This window comes from Plecotus auritus, assembly GCF_963455305.1.
Source record: "Plecotus auritus genome assembly, chromosome: 1".
Lineage (NCBI taxonomy): Eukaryota > Metazoa > Chordata > Mammalia > Chiroptera > Vespertilionidae > Plecotus > Plecotus auritus.
This window is the reverse complement of record NC_137770.1, coordinates 183,928,945-183,951,500: the sequence shown is the minus strand read 5'-3', so window position 1 is coordinate 183,951,500 and position 22,556 is coordinate 183,928,945. Positions and strand designations below refer to the sequence as shown.

The 22,556-nt window shown below is 37.8% G+C and overlaps 1 protein-coding gene across 4 annotated transcripts in view; it reads left to right on the top strand.

The window, feature by feature from the left end:
* Positions 1–22,556, top strand: part of GRID2 (glutamate ionotropic receptor delta type subunit 2) — a 1,502,079-nt gene that overhangs the window by 466,965 nt on the left and 1,012,558 nt on the right. Inside the window, exon 1 of one of the 4 annotated variants that reach the window (XM_080647672.1) lies at positions 14,530–14,568. The exons of the other annotated variants lie outside the window; for them this stretch is intronic. The gene's annotated coding sequence lies outside the window, so the exon portion shown is untranslated. Of the gene's footprint in view, positions 1–14,529; positions 14,569–22,556 lie in introns of those variants that run through there. 4 annotated transcript variants of the gene reach the window in all.

The window sequence follows — 22,556 nt, the reverse complement described above, 5'->3', positions numbered from 1 at the left end:
AAACATGAGGTCAAGGTTCAATTCTGGGTCATGGCACATGTCCAGGGTTGTGGGCTCAATCCCCAGTGTGAGGCATGCAGGAGGCAGCTGATCAATGATTCTCATCATTGATGTTTCTATCTTTCTCTCACTTTCCCTTTTTATCTGAAATAAAAATATATATGATTTTAAAAAGAATTCTGAGCTATATAATTTTTCCAGGAACTTGTACCAATTAGAGTCATTAAGTTTTAGAATACCACTATAGTTTGAGTAAGACATAAACTGTTGACAATTAAGAACAATTACAATAAGATAAAAGAGGTATCAAAAGGTGTTAATACAATTGAGCAAAAGTTTAATAAGCTTTTAAGAGCTATGAAGAATTAAAGAGAAGGTTTAAAGTAGTGATTTACTTCTTTATGGTTAAGTATATATTTTAAAGATGCCTTTATCTGTCAGATGCAGTCATCTTAAAGAAATGCTCATTTGCCAAACTTTCATGCCCTGAACATGCCTTTTGTTGCCTAAAATATTCTATATGTTAAAAATAACGTATTGCAGCGAGCCTTCACTTTGGAACATCTGTACCATTTCCGTGTGAATGCAAATGAAATTATTTTTAATATAGCTTATTGTGTAGATTGATTTTCAAATGGATATGCCTTTACCATGTGACAGTCAACATGTTCCCAATTAAGGGAAGTAGTTATTCATTATCAATAAGTGAAATAAATGTTAGTTTAGACATTTAAAAATAAGTCAGTTTGACGTACCATTGTAATGTAGCTTGCAAAAATATTCTTACACAATATAAATGATATGTCAAGTATTATAAATCAAAAACACTGTAACATATTTAATAAAAATATTTCCATGGGGGAAGTATGATTTTGGTGATAGGAGCTCTGTTCCCTGAATAAATGGAAATGTATTTGGATTAAAAACTTAGAGAAACAAATGGATATAACCATAAATATAGAAATATAAAGTCAAGTTCATTTTAATTATAATATTACACTGTGATTTTATATGAAATATTTTAATAGAAATGATCAAGTTAGCATAACACCTCAATTTTACTGAGACAGATTTATGTGATGATTTCTGTTTTTTTATCCAAGTAGAATTATATATATTGATGATAAGATCACTAGCATATGGTGAATGAAAACTTGATTTATGTTGTGCAGGTACACCAGTCTTTATAAACAATCTTCCAACCTGATACAGAAAGTGTCTATAATTCTGGCATGTTTGACATTCCCATTCAGTACAACAACGCGTTGACATATACTTAATTTGCTACTTCTTGAAGGTGTTGCTTAAAGTTCCTTTCTATTTGACAGGTGCCTGACAGTTCAGCCTTACTCAGAGCTTAACAAAATGGGAAAAGAATGCATTATCTAAACCCAGAAGGAATATCCATTTTATGTCATTTGATGACTTTGATAATGTCCAGGACTAAACTCAGTTCCTTTAAATATTGACTAAGGTGCACCTTTTTACTTTTTTTTATGTTTTGGCTTTTTGGATATATGTATATACCTTTACCTTTCCATTAGGATCTTTGCTTGGAAAGGTAAATGCTGTGCCTTGTAGTTCTCAAACTATGACTGATAAAAAATACAGAGTTGTGAAATGAATTCAATAAAAAATACATCTGGTTCCCCACCATTTACTTAAGATAGCAAGATGTGAAAATTTTAATATTCCCAATACAAACAGTGCTCTTAGTGTTTGGTATTTTATTTATTTGTTTGTTTATAGTTTATTTTATCCTCACCCAAGGATATGTTTATTGATTTTAGAGAAGGAGGGCTAAAGAGAGAAACATCGATGTGAAAGACTTACATTGGTTAGTTGCCTCTTGTATGTGCCCTGACCAGGGCTCAAACCTGTAACCTAGGTTTGTAACCTGAACAGGTACTAAAGCCACACCTTTTGGTATATAGTATAATGCTCCAACTAGCTGAGCCATCTGGACAGGGCTTTTTTGAAAATATATTTTTATTGATTTCAGAGAGGAAGGGAGAGTGAGAGAGAGATAGAAACATCAATGATGAGAGAAAATCATTGATTGGCTGCCTCCCACATGCCCCCCACCAGGGACTAAGCCTGCAACCTGGGCATGTGCCCTGAGCAGAAATGGAACCATGACCTACTGGTTTATAGTTAAATGTTCAACCACTGAGTCATACCAGCCAGGGGTCAGGGCTTTTAAAAATGTTTATTATATATATATATATATATGTTTAGTATCTGACATTTGACAAATGCTTTTGGATATTGTTTTTGTCTTGAGTATATGTTTATATCCATGCAGGCTTCTCAGTCTTCTCTTTCTAGGTATTCATTATGATGGAAATTTATGTATAAATACAAACTTTTAAACATGGGAGCATATGATTGTGTTTAAGATCAGGCAAAAGCATATATTACATCAGGGCTCCTGAGATAAAGTAACTGATATGCAACTGAATTTCTAAAGGAAACACACATCCTTCAGTGAAAATCTGTTTAGCTCAACAAATATGTGAGATGTGCAAGAACTTAGGCATTGCGTTAAAGCTTATTTATAACTGACCCCACCATATATTTATAGCCTAATTAATCTGCATTTACCCTGTGAATCCTTTTGCCTACTCATTTATTCTTTAACAGAGTATAAGGACAGTTCCTTTGATAAATCCATTTCCAGAAATTTATTATTTTTCTCCTCTATCTGAAAAACAAACAAAAAACATACACACACATTCAAAAAATTAATTCTTCTTAGAGAACTAACTCATGGTCTAAAAACATTTTATTGATTATTTCACTCCTTGGTGCAGCACTAGTTATTTCTTCTATGCCTTGGGACACATTTTGTATTATCATCATGTATTATTGCTCCTTGACCTTCTAGATTAAGTCTTCTGTTACTTTTGGTGTGTATAATAGTCAAAGGCCTATTGGGAGGCAGAAACCACACTGTAATTTGAACGGGGAAGTTTAATAAGCAAAATAAATAGATATAACAGAGTATTGTAGTGATTGATGAAGGGTCGACTAGTAGTAATTAAAGAGGACTGCGAAATACAGGCATAGCCAATATAAAGAGCAGACAGTGCCTCTAGAGCTGAAATGCTACACCCAAGGAAGAACTCTACCCCTTCAACCCCAACCAAGGCTGACAGCTGACTTCATTGGAGATGACACAGCCATGGCTCACTGGGGAGTGGAGATGTCACTGATGTGCTGTGGCAGCAGCATTTGTTAGAAATCTTTTGTCTGGGTTACTACAGAAGCCACCCACAGGGTCCTAACTAGCAGCACTCCTCTGCAAAACCATCCAAGAAGGTGCCAGCATTCCACACTGTATCATCAGAAGGGCTAATGGAAACAGTCATCTACAAGATGTTGTATGTTGGTAATCATGGCAAAATGATACAAAGGGATCCTGGAGTCAGCTGTTCACTGTAAGATACCTCATTGGACACACTAGATTACAAAGTCATCCTAGGAGGTTTTGGAGGAATCCATCTACAGGGAGTTGCCAGGCCTTGAAACTGATTTTAAGGCACTAGAAAGTGTTCCAGGGGAAGCTGCTGGGTACTGGGTGGTACTGGCCCACAAGGGGATAGAAGAGCCAGGCACTGGAGACATTGTGCACTGTAGAAGCATGACAAGTGGAGAACACTGGAAACCAGAAGATAAACCCTCCCTCCTCCAGTGTCCCTCTGGGGCCATCTAGAGGCAAAGCTTAAAAAAGAGCAAATGGGTTCCCTATAAATGTCAGAGATTAAACCCTGATTGGATGCTAGAAGCCTGTTGCATGAAGATTTGTGCAATAGAACTTCCTTACCCTGGCTGCTCAGTTTTCCTCCAGCACCCGGGACCTAGGCCTTCACTCCGGCCACAGCGGAGAAGCCAAGCCTCTTCAGTCTTCAGTCTTCAGTTGTCTTCAGTCTTCAGTCTTCGCTTGGGCCAGAGCCTTCAGTCTTCTCTCCGTGCCTGTGTATGCAATTTAACCCACCATCTTTGCTGGATTAATTTACACACTCACTCCTGATTGGCTGGAGGTCGTCGTGGAGGTATGGTCGATTTGCATATTTCTCTTTTATTAGTGTAGATAACATTGGCAAATAAGTTCTCCCATGCAGTGGGCTTTCTTTTTGTCTTATTGATGGTTTCTTTTGCTGTGCAGAAGCTTTTTATTTTTATGTAGTCTCATTTGTTTATTTTCTCCCTAGTTTCCATTGTCCTAGGTCAGTGGTCGGCAAACTCATTAGTCAACAGAGCCAAATATCAACAGTACAAGGATTGAAATTTCTTTTGAGAGCCAAATTTTTTAAACTTAAACTTCTTCTAATGCCACTTCTTCAAAATAGACTTGCCCAGGCCGTGGTATTTTATGGAAGAGCCACACTCAAGGGGCCAAATAGCCGCATGTGGCTCGCGAGCTGTGGTTTGCCGACCACTGTCCTAGGTGATGTATTTGTAAAGATATTGCTACAACATATGTCTGATATGTTGCTGCCTATGGAGTCTTCTAAGATTTTTATGGTTTCCCATCTTACATTTAAGTCCTTTATCCGTTTTGATTTTATTTTTGTGTATGGTGTAACTTGGTGGTCTATTTATTTTATTTTATTTTTTGCATATATCTGTCCAATTTTCCCAGCACCATTTATTGAAGAGACTATCTTGACTCCATTGTATGCTCTTGTCTCCTTTGTTAAATTTTAGTTGAGCATGATGGCTTGGGTTGATTTCTGGGTTCACTGTTCTGTTCCGTGATCTATAAGTCTGTTCTTGTGCCAGTACGAGGCAGTTTTGAGAACAGTGGCTTTGTAATACAGGTTGATATCTGGTATTGATATCCCTCCTACTTTGTTCTTCTTTCTCAGGATCACTGTGGCTATTCTGGGTCTTTTTTCATTCCATATGAATTTTTGGAGAGTTTGTTCTAGGTCTGTGAAATATGCCATTAGCATTTTAGTGGGGATTGTATTTAATCTATAGATTGCTTTGGGTAGTATGGACATTTTAATGATATTGATTCTACCAATATTGAACACAGTATATTCTTCCATTTGTTTATATTTTCTTCTATCTCTTCTTTAAAAGTCCTGTAGTTTACTGAATACAGTCTTTTACATCCTTAGTTAAGTTTATTCCTAGGTATATTAATTTTTTTTGGTGCAATGGTAAATGGGATTATTTTTTAGTTTCTCTTTCTGTGAGTACATTATTGGTATATAAAAAAACCATAGATTTCTGGGTTAATTTTGTATCCTGCTACATTGCCAAAATTATTTATTAAGTCTATTAGTTTTTTTATGGAGTCTTTAGGGTTTTCAATGTATAAAATCATATCATCTGAGACTAATGACAGTTTTATATCTTCTTTTTCAATCTGGATGCCTTTTATTTCTTCTTCTTGTCTGATCACTGTGACTAGCACTTCCAGTACTATGTCAAACAGGAGTGGTGAAAACAGGCATCCCTATATTGTTCCTGTTCTTAGGGGAAATGGTTTAGTTTTTGCCCATTGAGTATGATGTTGGCTGTAGGTATGTCATATAAGGCATTTATTATGTTGAGGTATGACCCATATTTATTGCCAATAAAAGGAAGATAAACAATACAACCAAAAAATGGGCCAATGAACTAAATAGACACCTGTTGAAAGTGCACATACAGAAGGCCAAGAGATGTATGAAAACATACTCAAAGTTACTAATCATCTGAGAGATGTGAATCAGAACAATAATGAGATACCATCTCATACCTGTCAGAATGGCTATCATCAACAAATCAACAAAAGACAAGTGCTGGCAAGGATGCGGAGAAAAAGAAACCCTCGTGCACTGCTGGTTGGAATGCAGACTGGTGCAGCCACTGTGGAGAACAGTATGGAGTTTCCTCAAAAAATCAAAAATGGAACTCCCATTTGACCCAGTAATCCTACTTCTAGAAATATTTCCCAAGAAACTAGAAACACCAATCAAAAAGAATATATGCACCCCTATATTCATAGCAGCACAATTTACAATAGTAAAGATTTGGAAACAGTCTAAATGCAGATGAGTGGATTAAAAAACTGTGGTACATTTACACAATGTAAAACAACACTACTATAAAAAAGAAGGAACTCTTACCATTTGCAGCAGCATGGGTGGAACTGGAGAGCATTATGCTAAGCAAAATAAGCTAATTGGAGAGAGATAAATATCTCATGATCTCATTCATTTGTGGAATATAATAAACAACATAAAATGATGAAAAAAAATAGATCCAGAAACATAAAAGCATCGAACAGACCATCCAACCTCAGAGGGAAGACAGGGGAGAGGAGAGGTAAGAGATCAACCAAAGGACTTGTATGCATGCATATGAGCATAACCCATGGACACAGACAGTAGAGGGGTGAGGGCATGTGCTGGGGGCTGGGAACAGCTGGGGATAGGTTAATGGGAAAAAAGGAGACATATGTAATACTCTAAACAATAAAGAACTTAAATTTTTTTTTAAAGTGGGGAAAGAAAGCAGGTGGGACAGGAAAAATATTTTTAGAGCCCAACTACATTATTATGTAGAAGGCAATGAAGAGTATATTAGGATATGACAATTAGTGTAGTGAAAACTTGCACAATATAATTATCATTCCTTTTAAAAAATCAAATTTCTTAGAAGACTGAAATTGCTTATCATCCCTTTTATGCCCAGAATAAAATGTTTTTGTATAAAAATGTTAAAAAAATATCTTAAATGGCCTAGCCAATTTGGCTTAGTGGATAGAGCGTTGGCCTGTAGACCAAAGGGTCCTGGGTTTGATTTCTGTCGAGGACATGTACCTTGGTTGCTAGATCCTCCTTGGTCCTGGTCAGGGCTTCTGCAGGAGACATCCAACGGATTTGTTTGTCTCATATCTATGTTTCTCTTTGTCTTTCCTTCTCTCTTCCATTCTTCTTAAAAATCAATGGGAAAATATCCTCAGGAGAGGATTAACAAACAAACAAAAAAAACATTAGGTAAATGTTGTCACTTTTGACCATCATATTCTTATAAGTAACGTAAATGCTGTATCTCATATTTACATGCAAAAATATAGGTCAACACCATATAAAATAATCACACTTACATAAGTGTACATTCATTTGTGTGTGTAAAGTTGATATCTGCCAAGATTGAACAATCTCCCTGTTAGTAAATGAGTTTACTGAAAGTTAGAGGAAAGCTATGTTAAACCTCAGAAAAATAAATGGCAAGTACTGACCTCAGCTAGTTCAAAATATAAATTTCTACCCTTCAAAGAAAAATGCTACAAGTTGATGTTCTGTTAACTTAGATTTTTTTTTTACAATTCAACACTATAAATTATTTTATTAATTAGAAACTTGTGGGTATATTGATGCCTAAAATATCTCAATCTTATACTTAAATAGTGATTTTTAAGTCATTTTAGTGAATATTTAATTGTCTCTAACTTAGTTGCATTAAAAATTTTACTACTACTGATAAAGCATATTTCCTCATCAGTTTGTAGGTATATATATAGTGATTATCTGAAATATAGCCAGGTAAAATAAATGATAGAGTTTAGCAAAAAGTTGATATATGGAGAAGGAATGAGGGTTTATAAATGAAGATTCCCAATAACTTAAGTATTTTCCAAGAAAAGATGAGTAAATATGTGATTCTAAAAGCACTCAGGAACTTGATTCAGGTAGTCTAGATTCTAATCCTTCTTTTATTTAATTGCTATCTGGAGAAACAACCTATTTTGCAGACTTAAATACCTCTTCTGTAAAATAGAGATTTTAATAATACTGACTTAAGTGGAGTTTCTGTGGATTTAGTGAAATACTGCACATAAAGCATGCAATTCAGTAGCAGCTGACAGTGATTGACCTGTGTTTAAAAATGAGGATAATAACTTTATGATGAATAAAAAATATTAATTTTAGAGTTTGGTAGGGATATAGTGTATCTCTAATTTACATTTCATATCTCTATTGAGGTATAGAAGTTTGTATGCAACTTCCTCAGTGTTGCCACCTTTAACCATTATATTCTTATAACTATGATGTGAATTCTGTCTCTGACATTTACATACACAATATATGTCATTACCATCAAAGATAACTACATTTACATGAGTATACATTTTGCTTAGTATGTGTGTACATGTGTGGGTATATGTAAAGTTGATTTCTGATAAGATTGTCTAATCTCTCAAAAATATTTAAAGATTTAAATGAAGCCTTATTACTAAGTAATTTAGTTTGGATTTAACTTCTTTAATACCCAGAGACATCAAAATGGAACCTAAAATAATTTGTTTCATTTTATAAGCATTCATTTCTGCATTCATTAATTTGATACCAAAAATCCCAGATCTTTTGCTCTGGCTGGTGGCTCAGTTGGTTGGAGTGTCGTCCTGTACACCAAAAAGGTTGCAGGTTAAATTCCTGGTCAGGGCACATAACTAAGTTGAAGGTTGCAGCCCTGGTGAGAGGCACTTACTGGAGGCAACCAATCAATATTTCTCAGTCGCATAGATGCTCCTCTCTCTCTTTCTCTCCCTCCCTCTCTCTCTCTCTCTCTCTCTCATCAATAAATATAACCTCATGTGAGGATTAAAAAAAACAAAAACAACACAGATCTTTTTATGGTGATGAACTCCCAAATGTTTTGGGTCTCCTCCCCACACACAGCCCCAAAAAAGACATCCTTAAAGATATTTTGCATATTGCTCCCTCGAACGTAACAAAACAGAAAGGCAGCACTCCCCTTTTCCATTATCATGTCACTGGTCCTCTAGCTAAAGCAGTCCTGCAAATCAAGTTACCTGGTGGTTCAAAATATGAATAGTCACCTAAATACTTTCTGCCCATCTCTTATGTTTCCTGCTGGAGAAGTTAAGGGTGATTTGAGTTAGAGACAGAGAAAAGGCTGGATTAAGGGCCTCATTGTTGGGTAACACTTTCCTAATTTATTGCCCTTTAATTTGACACAAGCCAGGTGTAAATTAGGAGATTGTTATTTAAACAGCATACCAATAAAATGAAGTGGAAATCTCAAAATGTAAGAATCCCAATAGAAAAATTTATAAAATACAAAAATAATAATTTTATAAGGACAACTTAGAGAAAAAAATGACTTTTTTTAATAATTTGTAAGCAGAAAGAGTATCAAGACCAAGGTGAGTATAAAGTTCAGTGAAGATATATTTGCTTCAAAAAAGTTATCAAAAGTAATACCATAAAATATCTTCATATTATGGGCAACTACAATTACAATAAGATATTTTTTTCTATTTAATCTCAAGGATATAAGTAAAACTAATGAATTAGTTTCCTGTATAGCCTAAAGTTATCAGTCTGATAAACACAATAAATCTAACGGCAAAAACTAACGTCGTAAAATGAAAACTTTGTGAAACCAGTAAAACACTAAAATTCACTTAAAACTTAGGTCAGAATAATCATTGCAAATAAATAGATTTGTGTAAATCTTGTAGGAGTAATCATAAATTGACCGAATTAAAGTTAGTGTTCCTAACTGATTCTAATAAAACTCATAGTTTTGGCTAATAGAGAGGAGAAATTTTTCAAGAAGGACCATGCAGCTTAGAAATAAAGTCCTAGAAGGAGAGTAGAAACCACTATTTACCTTCCCCTAGTTAATTATTATCCTTTTACATCAGCAAATAAATTTACTAATGATTGGGTTATCAGATAATAGTCAGTTAATGACTTGATTCCACACATTATACATTCAAAATATTTATTTGAATTAAGACAGAATTTTTCACAATTCTGAGTTTGAGTAAGCCTGTTTTATTCGAAGTAAGAGTTACATGATCAGTTTTAGATAAAAATCGATGCAATGTGAAACTCTTTGGTGCAAGTCATAAGCAACAGTTTACAGAACTTTATTTCTATGAATTCTTTTTTTTTCTGTTTTTTTTTTGGTCATACCATCTCAAGAATTAGCATCTCAATGGAAATATTTTAGAAGCACTGCATATACTAAAATATAACAGAAATGAGTCCAGGGAAAGGCAGCCAGCCAGGAATTAGTTTCTGAGTGTTCAAAAGACCAGGTCTATGTCCCCAAGTAGATTCAAGGTTGATGTATAATCAATCAAGAGGGCATGCTTTAAAGCAAGGGAATACAGTTATTTGTCTCATTATCAATTCAAGTCTTACCATTATAAACCACAATGTATTAAGAGTTATTATCAATTTCAGGTTTATTTTCTCTAAGTCTGCCAACAAGACAATAATTATGTCATTTTATAGGTGATGAAATCGAGTATTAAAACATTTAAGCAACTATTTAAAAGCCACAGAGATAATAAATGGTAAAGCTATAACTTTAACCCAGATGTGGGAAGGAAGTGTGGGTTTTTTCTACCATACATTTTCTGATTACCTAAAACATTTCTCACAAATTGTTAAGACTTTGGAGCTAATCGATTCATCTTCTAGGGCTCCTGTGAGGTGAAATAATAAATGTCTACATTGCTTAAGGCACCTTTAGTTTGCTATTCTGTTTCTTGGACCTGAAAACATCCTGAATGCTTCAACTTGGTGCTCCTGAATTTGGGTTCTCACTAGCAACCAGTGTTCCTGTTAAAGCATAAGTGACATGTCACTCTTCTGCTCACAACTCTCCATAATGTGCAGTTTCATTCAGAATGAATGCTGAAGGTCCTTACTAAGACCTATAAGTAACCTTCTCTTGCCCCATCTCCTTCCTCCCTCCTACCTCCTCCAATCTCTTGCCTATGATTTCTCTTTGTTCATTTCACGCAAACATGCCAAGTATGCATCCAGCTTAGGTTTTGCACTTGCTACCTTCTGCATCAAAACCTCCTCTTCCATATATCTTCATGGTTGCTCTCTCAAATTATTCGGATTTTTATATGACTCTCGCTTTCTCATTGAGGCATTCCATGGCCACCCATCTAATGCTATTCCACTCATCAATCCCTAACATACACATATTTTCTATCCTTCTTCCTGTTCTTTATCTCCCCTTGTACTTCTGTATAACATGTTATAATTTTTCTTTAATTATCTTATTTTGGTCTGTTAGTCCTAAATGTATCCTTAATAATGCTTAGGGCATAGTAAACTCTTATTAAATATGTGTTGAATGTATGCATGAATACTATAGGAGTCAAATTTACCAGAGTAAGTGCATTGAATTCTTGTAGCTACTGCTTTGAATGAGACAATTTATGCCTTTATGTAAAACTAGAGGCCCGGTGCATGAAATTCATCCATGGGGGTGTGTGACCCTCAGCCTAGCCTGCACACTCTCCAATCTGGGACCCACCAGGATCGGGCCTAAATGAGAAGTCGAACATCCCTCTCACAATCCAGGACTACTGGCTCCCAACTGCTTGCCTGCCTGCCTGCCTGATCACCCCCTAACCACTACCCTGCCAGCCTGATCGACAACTAACTGCTCCCCTGCCAGCCAGATTGCCCCTAACTGCCCTTCCCTGCTGGCCTGGTCACCCTTAACTGCCCTCCCCTGCTGGCCTGGTCTCCCCAACTGCCCTCCCCTGCTGGTCTGGTTCCCCCCAACTGCCCTCCCCTGCTGGCCTGGTCCCCCCAACTGCCCTCCCCTGCTGGCCTGGTTCCCCCAACTGCCCTCCCCTGCTGGCCTGGTTCCCCCAACTGCCCTCTCTGCAAACCTAGTCCCCCCCCAACTGCCCTCCCCTGCAGGCCTGGTTCCCCACAACTGCCCTCCCCTGCTGGCCTGGTCCCCCCAACTGCCCTCCCCTGCTGGCCTGGTTCCCCCCAACTGCCCTCCCCTGAAGGCCTGAATCCTCCCCCAAGTGCCCTCCCCTGCAGGCCTGGTCCCCACCAATTGCCCTCCCCTGCTGGCCTGGTCCCTCCCAACTGCCCTCCCCTGTAGATCTGGATCCCTCCCAGCTGCCCTCCCCTGCTGGCCTGATCGCCTGCAACTGCCCTCCCCTGCTTGCCATCTGTGGCAGCCATCTTGTTTTCACATGGCAGCAGCCATCTTTGACCACTTGGGGGCGGCCATCTTGTGTGTTGGAGTGATGGTCAATTTGCATATTACCTCTTTATTATATAGGATAACCAACATATTTGAGTTAACTTAGTACTTTTGTGCAAAAAGTACTATTGACTTGAAAAATAGATGGTTTAAAGTAGCAAATATTGCAACATTAGTTCTTCATATATACTTAAAGTAGAAAGACTCAGGCTACCTGATTTTATAGCTTGGTAATTATTTTAATGGATCCAGTAATGTTCCCCTATATCCAAATATTCTTACAAAGTGGTCTGGGAACCCTATGAGTTCATTTGAGAAGGTTTTTTCCATATTCCCAATATTAAGAAACTATCACTTGAGTTTCAGTGTACTATCAAAGACTGATTATCTGAAAAATATTTTAAAATACTCCTTTCCCTTACTGGTGTGTCTCAGTTGGTTGACTATCATCCCATGCACCAATATGTTTCCAGTTGGATTCCCTGTCAGGGTACATGCCCAGGTTCAGACTCAATGCCCAGTAGGGGATGTACAGGAGGCAGCAGATCCATGATTTTCTCACATCGAAGTTTCTCTCCCCTTCTCCCTTCTTCTCTCTCTAAAATAAATAAAAGCATATCTTAAAAAATACTCCTTTCTTCTTTAGTTGCATTCCCATGTAAGGCTGAGCTTTCTTCATATATTCTAATCAATACATTTATCCACAGATTGAGTAGAGAAGCAGATTTAAGAATCCAATTAAGCCCTGGCTTTTGTGGCTCAGGGGTTAAAGTGTTGGCCTGCACACCAAAGGGTCTCGGGTTCGATATCAGATCAAGGGCATATACCTGGGTTGCAGGTTTGATTCCTGGCCCCAGGATACTTCCAGGAGGCAACCAAAGGATGTGTCTCTTTCACATCAATGTGTATGTTGCTTTCTCCCTCTCTCCTCCCTTCCACTGTCTGAAAACCAATGGAAAAAAAATATCCTTGGTGAAGATTAACCAAACCCAACAAAATAAAACGAAAAGAACCCGGTTGTCTTTTGTTGAGTCTAGCATCAAAGGAAGCTTTAAATTGTAAAACAGTACAAGAGGTCTCTCTAATTTGTTGAAACGCATCCTTATTTTCCATAACATACTTCTCATTTATATTAATACAAAATGAATTGATTGTTGTTTCAGGGTAGTTAATAAGTAAATGCATTTTTTTAATTCTCAGCTTAATTGTATAATTCTGAATATAATAAATATCAAGATATGTAAGCCATATCTTTGGAATGATCAATATTTGTTAAGAGTATAAAGGGGTCCTGAGATTAAAAAACAAACAGATAAACAAAACACACTGGGAGTCAGTGTTCTTTATTTGTTAAATACTTTCCCAAACCCTTTTAATATAACTTCCACCAAGAAGCCCTTTGCGGCCCCCACCTTCCAGCTGGGTCAAACAGAAACTATTACTCTTCCTGTAGTAATCTCACACTAGCAGATTTTGTTTAAATAGTCTGAGAAGCTCTTATCATATTTTCTTACATATGAACTAGAGGCCCGGTGCACATAATTCATGCACTGGGTAGGGGTGTCGCTCAGCTCAGCCTACACCCTCTCCAATCTGGGATCCCTCAGGGAATGTCCACTGCCTGCCAGCCTGATCACCCCCTAACCACTCCCCTGCCAGCCTGATCAATGCCTAACTGCTCCCCTGCCAGCTCAATCGCCCCCAACTGCCCTCCCCTGCTGACCCAGTTGCCCCCAACTGTCCTTCCCTGCCAGCCCGGTCACCACCAACTGCCCTCCCCTACCAGCCCAGTCGCCCCTAACTGCCCTCCCCTGTTGGCCTGGCTGCCCCAAACTGCCCTCCCCTGCCAGCAGAGTTGCCCCTAACTGCCCTCCCCTGAAGGCCTGGTCCTCCTCAACTACCCTCCCCTGCTGGCCTGGTTGCCCCTAACTGCCCTCCCCTGCTGGCCTGATCGTCCACAACTGCCCTCCCCTGCCGGCCATCTTGTGGTGGCCATCTTTGACCACATGAGGGTGGCCATCTTGTGTGAGGGCGTGAGGGTCAATTTGCATATCATCTCTTTATTATATAGGATTTATCACTAGCTAAGAAACCTACATTTGTGAGAAATTCTTTAATGACAGTGACCCTCAATCTTTGCATCTGATGTCTTTAAAATGTACAAAACATTATAGGTGCTCAATGAGTGGAAAAGGTGAATGATTTTATTTATATATGAATGGAAGGCTATAAACATTTTTATTTTGAATTAAAATAAATGTTATCCTTCATTATACATTTTAAAACATTTAACCTAGGAGTTTGTATATTGACAAGTTTTTCTTCTTTATAAAACACTTAGAAGTATGCTGTCCAATAATTTATGCAGTATGGACTTAGCTAAGCAGCCAAATTTGATAGTAATCTTTGGATGGTGATAATGTCTATAAATATTTCTTCAAACTATCTGAATAAAAATATCTAATTGTTCCTATTACATATTCAGACTCCTGAAATCACGACAGACTTAACTTGTATCTACAACTAACTAGCCTGAGAAACTGCATTCCCCAACCTCAGGTAATTGGAAATGTTCGTCATTTCTTATATTTTAATTAAGCTCAAAATTATTATATTTGAGCTGCTAAAATTAAAATAAAACTACTCTGATATTTCAGTTTCCACATCATTTCATTTTGCTACCAAAGTCATTGATAGCCATCTTTTATTAATTTTTAATTAAATTTGTTCAGAATTCCATTGTGAATTTTTTGGCCTACATTCGTGTTAAATAGATAGGTAGAGAGGTAGAGAGATAGATGATAGATAGATGATAGATAGAGATAGATAGATAGATAGATAGATAGATAGATAGATAATAGATAGACAAAATTACTTTTATATAATTAGATAATGAAAATACAAATTAAGAGCTTCAGGAGGGGTGGTTGAGGCCATATGGAGAAAATGTTTAATTAATTTAAGGAAGCACACTTCATTAAAGCATTCTACCAGACCATTTGCACTCCATAGTGTGCTAATTATGTGACTCTTATCTGTTCATTAAAGTAGATCTATCAGAACTATTATTTAGCAACATTTATTTAATAATTAGTTTGTTTTACTTTATGGTCCTGAAGGAAATAAATTCACATTTGTTTGTAAATGAGCTACATTTTGGACTTTTAACTAATTAAGGATGATAACCTTCTTATTCTAATTAACTCCTAATTAATGAAATCTTATTTTCTTTATTTTCCTTTTGTGTATTTTTGGTCAGTCCAAATAAGTAAATGCATCGATAAACATTGCCCCTCAAGATTCATTAGCCTGTTATTATAATTTGCATTCAGTACATGTTGAAATAGAGAGAGAGGAGAAAAAAATTAAAAGAGAGAAAAAAGAAACTGAGTGAGCACATACTGCAAGACTGGGATTCTGATAAACACTTTCATGTTTTCTAATATAATCCTCATAACAGAAAACTAAGGCTAAGAATGATAAAGTATTTGTCTAAGATCATTTAGTAAATAGATAGGACAACTGGGATTTACATTGTTTGCCTAGTTCCTTCTTTTATCCTACTTTAAAATATTAGATGGTCTCAGCAACCTGAACAGAGCTATGCCCACATGTAATCTATACAACACAGTTTTGAATTTTATCAGTAATTTGATGCCACTTTGCTTTATGTTCCAATCCATTCACTGTCTTCCAGAAATTTTGTATATTGCTAGAGGCCTGGTGCACAACATTCGTGCAACTGGGGGAGAGGGGGTCCCTCAGCCTGGCCTGTGCCCTCTTGCAATCCGGGACCCCTCGGGGATGTCTGATTGCCGGCTTAGGCCTGCTCCCCATGACATACCCCGAGGGGTCCTTAGCACTGCTGCAGAGACAGGAAAGGCTCCTGCCACTGCCACTGGGCTCGCCAGCTGTGAGCCTGGCTTCTGGCTGAGCTCCTGTGTTGAGCACCTGCCCCCTGGTGGTCAGTGTGTATGGTTGTTCTGCTTTTTGGTCGATTTGCATATTAGGATTTTATTATATAGGACTAGAGGACTGGTGCATGAGAGTCATGCATTGGGGGACGGGGAGAGGAGAGGGATCCATCAGCCCAGTCTGTGCCCTCTCACAGTCTGAAACCCCTTGGGGGATGTCAGCCATGTGTGGCACTAAATAGAGCATGGAAAAGATGCTTGTTTACTGTGTTAGCGCTGAAACAAGAAGGCAGCACAACCTCGTCGGGCCTAAGCCAGCAGTCAGACATCCCTCTCACAGTCTGGGGCTCTCACAGTCCAGGACCCCTCTCTCCTTACTGCCTGCCTGCAGCCGAGACAGGAGAGGCACCCACCACTACTGCTGCACTCGCCAGCTATGAGCCCAGCTTCTGGCTGAGGGGCGCTTCCCCTGCGGGAGCGCACTGACCACCAGGGGGCAGCTCCTGCATTGAGTGTCTGGCCCCTAGTAGTGAGTGCACATCATAGCGACATGTTGTTCCACCTTCAGGTCAATTTGCATATTAGGTTTTATAATATAGGATTGTTAATAATTTCCCTTATTTTATATACTCTTTGATAACTTTAATATTAATCATCAAACTTTATCAAAACGTATTTTTCTTTCTCATTTAAAAAATCCTTGTATCACCCTAACTGGTTTGGCTCAGTGGATAGAGCGTCGGCCTGTGGACTCAAGGGTCCCAGGTTCGATTCTGGTCAAGGGCATGTACCTTGGTTGCGGGCACATCCCCAGTTAGGGGTGTGCAGGAAGCAGCTGATTGATGTTTCTCTCTCATCTGATGTTTCTAACTCTCTATCCCTCTCTCTTCCTCTCTGTAAAAAATCAATAAAATATATATATTTTTAAATACCTTGTATCAGTGATAAGTGTTCTCAGTTCAGACTTTCTATAGACACACACTGGGAAGTAATGAATTGACTGAGAGCCTATATAGCCTTTTTTTTTTCTTGAGGTATAGTCTTTATAATGTTATGATTTTATTACATAATTTTAAACAGAACAGAAATCTTTCTTCTTCCCAAGTCTACAATCTCCTTTACTTTAAAAAGAGGACAATTTAAAGTAACTATGGATTGCAACAATTCATTGTATAGTTACAGAACATATCAGACACCAATTATGGGACCCAGGTTTCTGAGAACCATTCGAGGTCTCTTTCTCAGGAAGAGATTGCATGATTAAGCTGTCATTATCTCCTAGAGCCATTGAAAGGACTTGAGTTCCAATGACATATTGCCTGACATTTAAACGTATACCTTGGGTTACTGAGAAAGAGGACAGATAGGGGAAGGAGAGAACCAGTTTTAAAATTCTACTACTCTATAGGACGATTTAGGATTTTTGCCCATTCTAAGATTTTTCTGGCATTTTATGTAACAGAAAAAACAGAACACATAAAATGAACATCACTATTTTATGTCTCCTTCTTCCCATCACTCTAAAATAAAATAATAAAAATTTACCAAAAGAGCCCAAGGATTGTGAAAGACTTTTCAGGAAAGAAGAGAGCGTGCTTTGCAGAAAACCAAAGGGATGTTGTAATTACCAATGGCTGGTCTGAGAGATACAATGACAGTGGGACTGCAGAGGTAATGTACAAGTAAAAAAAAAAAAAATACTGAACTTAGTGCTAAGAGATCCAGCTCCAGTCTAAAGTTAAGCACTTTTATTCTCAAGCCAGGAAAACCTGATTCAAATGCTCCCTTCACTTTTACTAGTTAAATAGCAAAAACTTCGTTTTCCATTTCTGTAAATTAAACATAACAACATGTTAACATTGTTGTGATAATGATATAATGCATAAAAATAGTGTTTGGCAATGATTAGTGTATAATAAGAATGCAATAATTATTAATCATGGCTATTACTCTCTATATTGTCTATATTAAAAATGATTTAAGAACCAGCTCATTACTAGAGACTAACTTAATTGTTTGTGGTATTTGTTGTGATGATGTTTTTATGAGTGTAAACATATATGCAAACTCATTAGGTTGTATACATTAAATGCATAGACATTTTTACATGTCACCCATACCTCAATAAAGTGATTCAAAAATTTTTATATAAAAATAAGTAAAAATATAGAGTTAAGAAAATAAAAAACAAGGGAAAGATTTCATTAATAATAATGAATTCTGTTTAGTCATAGAAGTTAGCTGCCTTTTTTTCCCTAGAATCCAAATGGACAAAGTAATGACCTTATGCAAATGCAGTATACGTATATAGTATCCATTAGAAGAAAACAAGCCAAATTAGTTAGCTCATAGTTACCTCAACTGATGTTAACAGGAACATTGAAAGTTGCATGGATGTTATTTTTATCAAAATTCCTAGAATAAATATAATAAGGTATGCCCAACAGTTGTTTCCTAAAGCACATGCCATTGTAAGCTATAGGCATCAAAGTAATTCAACACAGCAAGAACAGTTTAAGACAGGGGTGGACAAACTTTTTGACTCGAGGGCCACAATGGGTTCTTAAACTGGACTGGAGGGCCAGAACAAAAGCATGGATGGAGTGTTTGTGTGAACTAATATAAATTCAAAGTAAAGGAGCGGAGGGGAGAGCAAGAGAACCCTCCGCTCTCTCAGCTCCGTGGGCCGGATAGAACAGCCGAACAGGCCGGATCCGGCCTGCGGGCCGTAGTTTGCCCACGGCTGGTCTAAGAGGAACCACAGCCATATAGGCTAACTATTCAGTTTTGTTTTTCTCAGTCCAACTTTATTGAGGTATAATCTATATATATAAAAGCCAAGTGACTGGAATGACCAGAACACACGGTTGCTATGATGCAAACTATGGCTGGCCAACCAGCCTGATAGGGGCAGGACCAGTCAGCCAACCTCTCATGGCCCTCCCCCCAGCTGGCCTTGATCAGCTCCAATTGGGGTGGGCCAGCTGGACCCTACCCATGCACGAATTTGTGCACTGGGCTTCTAGTTCACAAATAAAATTGTAATATATTTAAAGTGTACAATACGATGATTTGGTAAACATATACATTGTGAAGGGATTTCCACAGGTTAATTAACACATCCATCACCACATTAATTATTCTCTTCTTTTTCTTTTTTATGAGAATGCTTTAAGATTTACTATTTTAGCAAATTTCAGTTATATCATGCAGTCCAATGTCATGCTGTACATTAGATCCTCAGAATTTATTCACCTTATAACTCAAAGTTTGTGAGTGGGTTTATTTCCTAACTTTCTATTCTGATTCATTGATCTATGTGTTTGTTTTCATGCCAATGCCATACAGTTTGATTACTATCACTTTGTAATATTGTTTATAAGCAGTATAAAGCTTCCAGCTTTGCTTTTCTTGCTCAAGGTTGCTTTGGTTATTCATGGTCTATACAAATTTTTAAGGACTTATCTCAAATCAATAGCAAAATGTACAATATCAAGACACTTCCAGGAGTAAAAAGGTTTATAATAAAACCTTTGAGAAACACTTCATGGTAAGCCCTTCATATTTTTTACATAATCATTAATATATTTATAGGTCTCAGAAAAATAATTATAGAATTTTTATTCATAATTTAGATGTCTACAAACACATATGATTCTAGAACTCTTTTTTTTTTTTTTCATAATAGCTAATAACATCCATGAAACTAGTATTGCCAGATACTAGCGACTACTCATAGAAAAATTGATGGACTTCAGGTCATATCCAGATATTTATTAAGCATAAATATCGCTTAATATAAATCAGATTTTGATCAAGAACATCAGATTTAAGATTGTACAGAATTTTGGGGTGTATTAATACATGTGATTCAACTATAAGCCTTTGGGAAGGTCTATCAACAATGATTTTTTTTTTTTTTCATCCAGTCATAAGAGTGGTAATATCATTAGTAAGCAAATTTACCATTTGTTGCCTGGAGCCCAGGGAGCTTTTTGCCTTTGACTACTTGATGATCTGTCTTTAATTTCATTTAACACTTTAGCTAACATTTTCTTATTTCGATAAAAGAAATAATCATACAGGAAAGTTTTAACCATCACATAAACCAGTATATGTGAAAAAATGAAATGTTAACCAATTTTAAAAGACTGTCATTATTTACATTAACTGAAAATAATAGTGAAATTGAGGGCACAATTGTAGTACAGCATTTCAAAAGGGGTGGTCTATTTTTAGAATCTTCTCTGTTAAAAAGGAATGGTTTTAGGCACCAGCTTATTGCTTTGTCTGTTGGCGGCTGTGATGACATGGTCTTGTAGGGCACTAGCCTCCTAGCATCTTACTCCAGTTAGGTTCATGTGAGTGATGAGCACTATTGAGCAAAGCCCAGCACACTTTTATTTCTGCAGGAGCAGCCGTCATGAAATGGAAAACCAACTGATTTTAAAACAGTGTTTTTACAGATATCTGTTCAACTCAGATAGATTCATATCAAAGTAGTCAGGACCAAAAACCAATTTTTTGCAACACTGATTTCAAAATGTCAGTTGTGGTAGAGTAATAACATGTTAAAGTTGGTTAAGAAAATATGTTTGGCCCTAACCGGTTTGGCTTAGTAAATAGAACATTGGCCTGTGAAGTCAAAGGTCCCAGGTTCGATTCTGGTCAAGGGCATGTACCTTGGTTGCGGGCACATACCCAGTAGGGAGTGTGCAGGAGGCAACTGATCGATGTTTCTCTCTCATAGATGTTTCTAACTCTCTATCCCTCTCCCTTCCTCTCTGTAAAAAATCAATAAAATATATTTAAAAAAAAAGAAAATGTCTTCTTAGTATCAACCTAAAGGATTTCCCTTATAACTTATATCAATATTTCTATATAAGGAACAAACAGTACTGGGTACAATGCTATTGCCATCTTAGTCAATATCATCAATATTTCCTTCAGGAATATCGGAGGTTATATAAGGTGTTTGGGTTTTACCTTTAGGAATATTGGAGGTTATATAAGGTGTTTGGGTTTTACCTTTGTTTTTGTTTTAAATTATTTGTTTTGTTTTGTGGGAGAAATTTAATATATTAGGTAAAGACATAGTAGAGCCAATTTATTTTGCACCATATCTTTTTAAATGTTTTATTTTAATTTGGTTTTTGTATTCATTTATGCCTTAAACTATGACATCTTTTGACATTACTAAAAATGAAGCATTATCTATAGGTAATCTCTACATTCTGACAAAAAAAATAGTACCTTTGTTATATAAAATGATGAGAATGTGGCTATTTTTAGTCATTTAATCAAGGCAGTATGTAAACATCTTTTATGATCCAACCACTATATGACTGGAGATATGGTAACAAATAAAACAGACACAGTTTATGCCTTCAAGAAGAAGGTTGCATTTGAGAAATATTAGAGGAGAGGGATATTAAGCAAATGAATTCCAATAATCAAATATATTATTTTAAATACAACTTTAGAGAAATACTTGGTTGGAAACAGTTTAGAAAGTACTGACACTAAACTGTGTACTTTCTGGGCACTGCTTTTTATCTTATTAGGCCTGCAATTCTTACTTAGGTCTGTGGGCATTAGTGGTCAGCATGGAGGAGAAAGGGTCTAGAGTGCATGAAAGAACCCCATGCAGCATGTTCTCTAATGAGACAGGCTAAACCTTAGCACTGTGAGTGTATCAACTAACCCCCTGTGCCTCTGTATGGGAAATGTGTACTGAGAACACTGGCCCTAATTCTGTTAGCATGGGTTGAGAATCTACATTGTACCAGAAACTCAGGAATTTGACACTGACTTAAAGACCTCACCCTTTTTAGAACTTTCTTTAACAGTGACATAAGTAAAGGAATCTTCCTATCTAATAAAAGGGGAATCATCCTATCTAATAAAAGGGTAATATGCAAATAGACTGTCACTCCAACACAAGATGGCTGCCCCCATGTGATCAAAGATGGCTGCTCCCATGTGGACCCAAGATGGCTGCCACAAGATGGCCAGCAGGGGAAAGCAGTTGTGGGCAATCAGGCCTGCAAAGGAGGGCAGTTGGGAGGCACCAGGCCTCCAAGGGAGGGCAGTTGAGAGTGATCAGGCCTGCAGGGGAGGGTAGTTGGGGGGGACCAGGCCTGCAGGGAGGGCAGTTGGGATTGATCAGGCCTGCAGGGAAGGGCAGTTAGGGATGACCAGGCTTGCAGGGGAGGGCAGTTGGGGTTGATCAGGCCTGCAGGGAAGGGCAGTTAGGGATGACCAGGCTTGCAGGGGAGGGCAGTTGGGGGGACCAGGCCTGCAGGGGAGGGCAGTTGGGGGTGATCAGGCTGGCAGGGGAGTGCAATTAGGGGCAATCAGACCAGCAGGGTAGCAGTTAGGCATCGGTCAGGCTGGCAGGGGAGTGGTTAGGGGGTGATCAGGCTGGCAGGCAGAAGGGCTTAGGGGCAATCAGGCAGGTAGGCAGGTGAGTGGTTGGGAGCCAGCAGTCCTGGATTGTGAGAGGGATATCCAACTGCCTGTTTAGGCCCGATCCCACCAGGATCGGTTCTAAACGGGCAGTCGGACATCCCTCGAGGGGTCCCAGATTGGAGAGGGTGCAGGCTGGACTGAGGGACACGCCCCCCCGCCCCC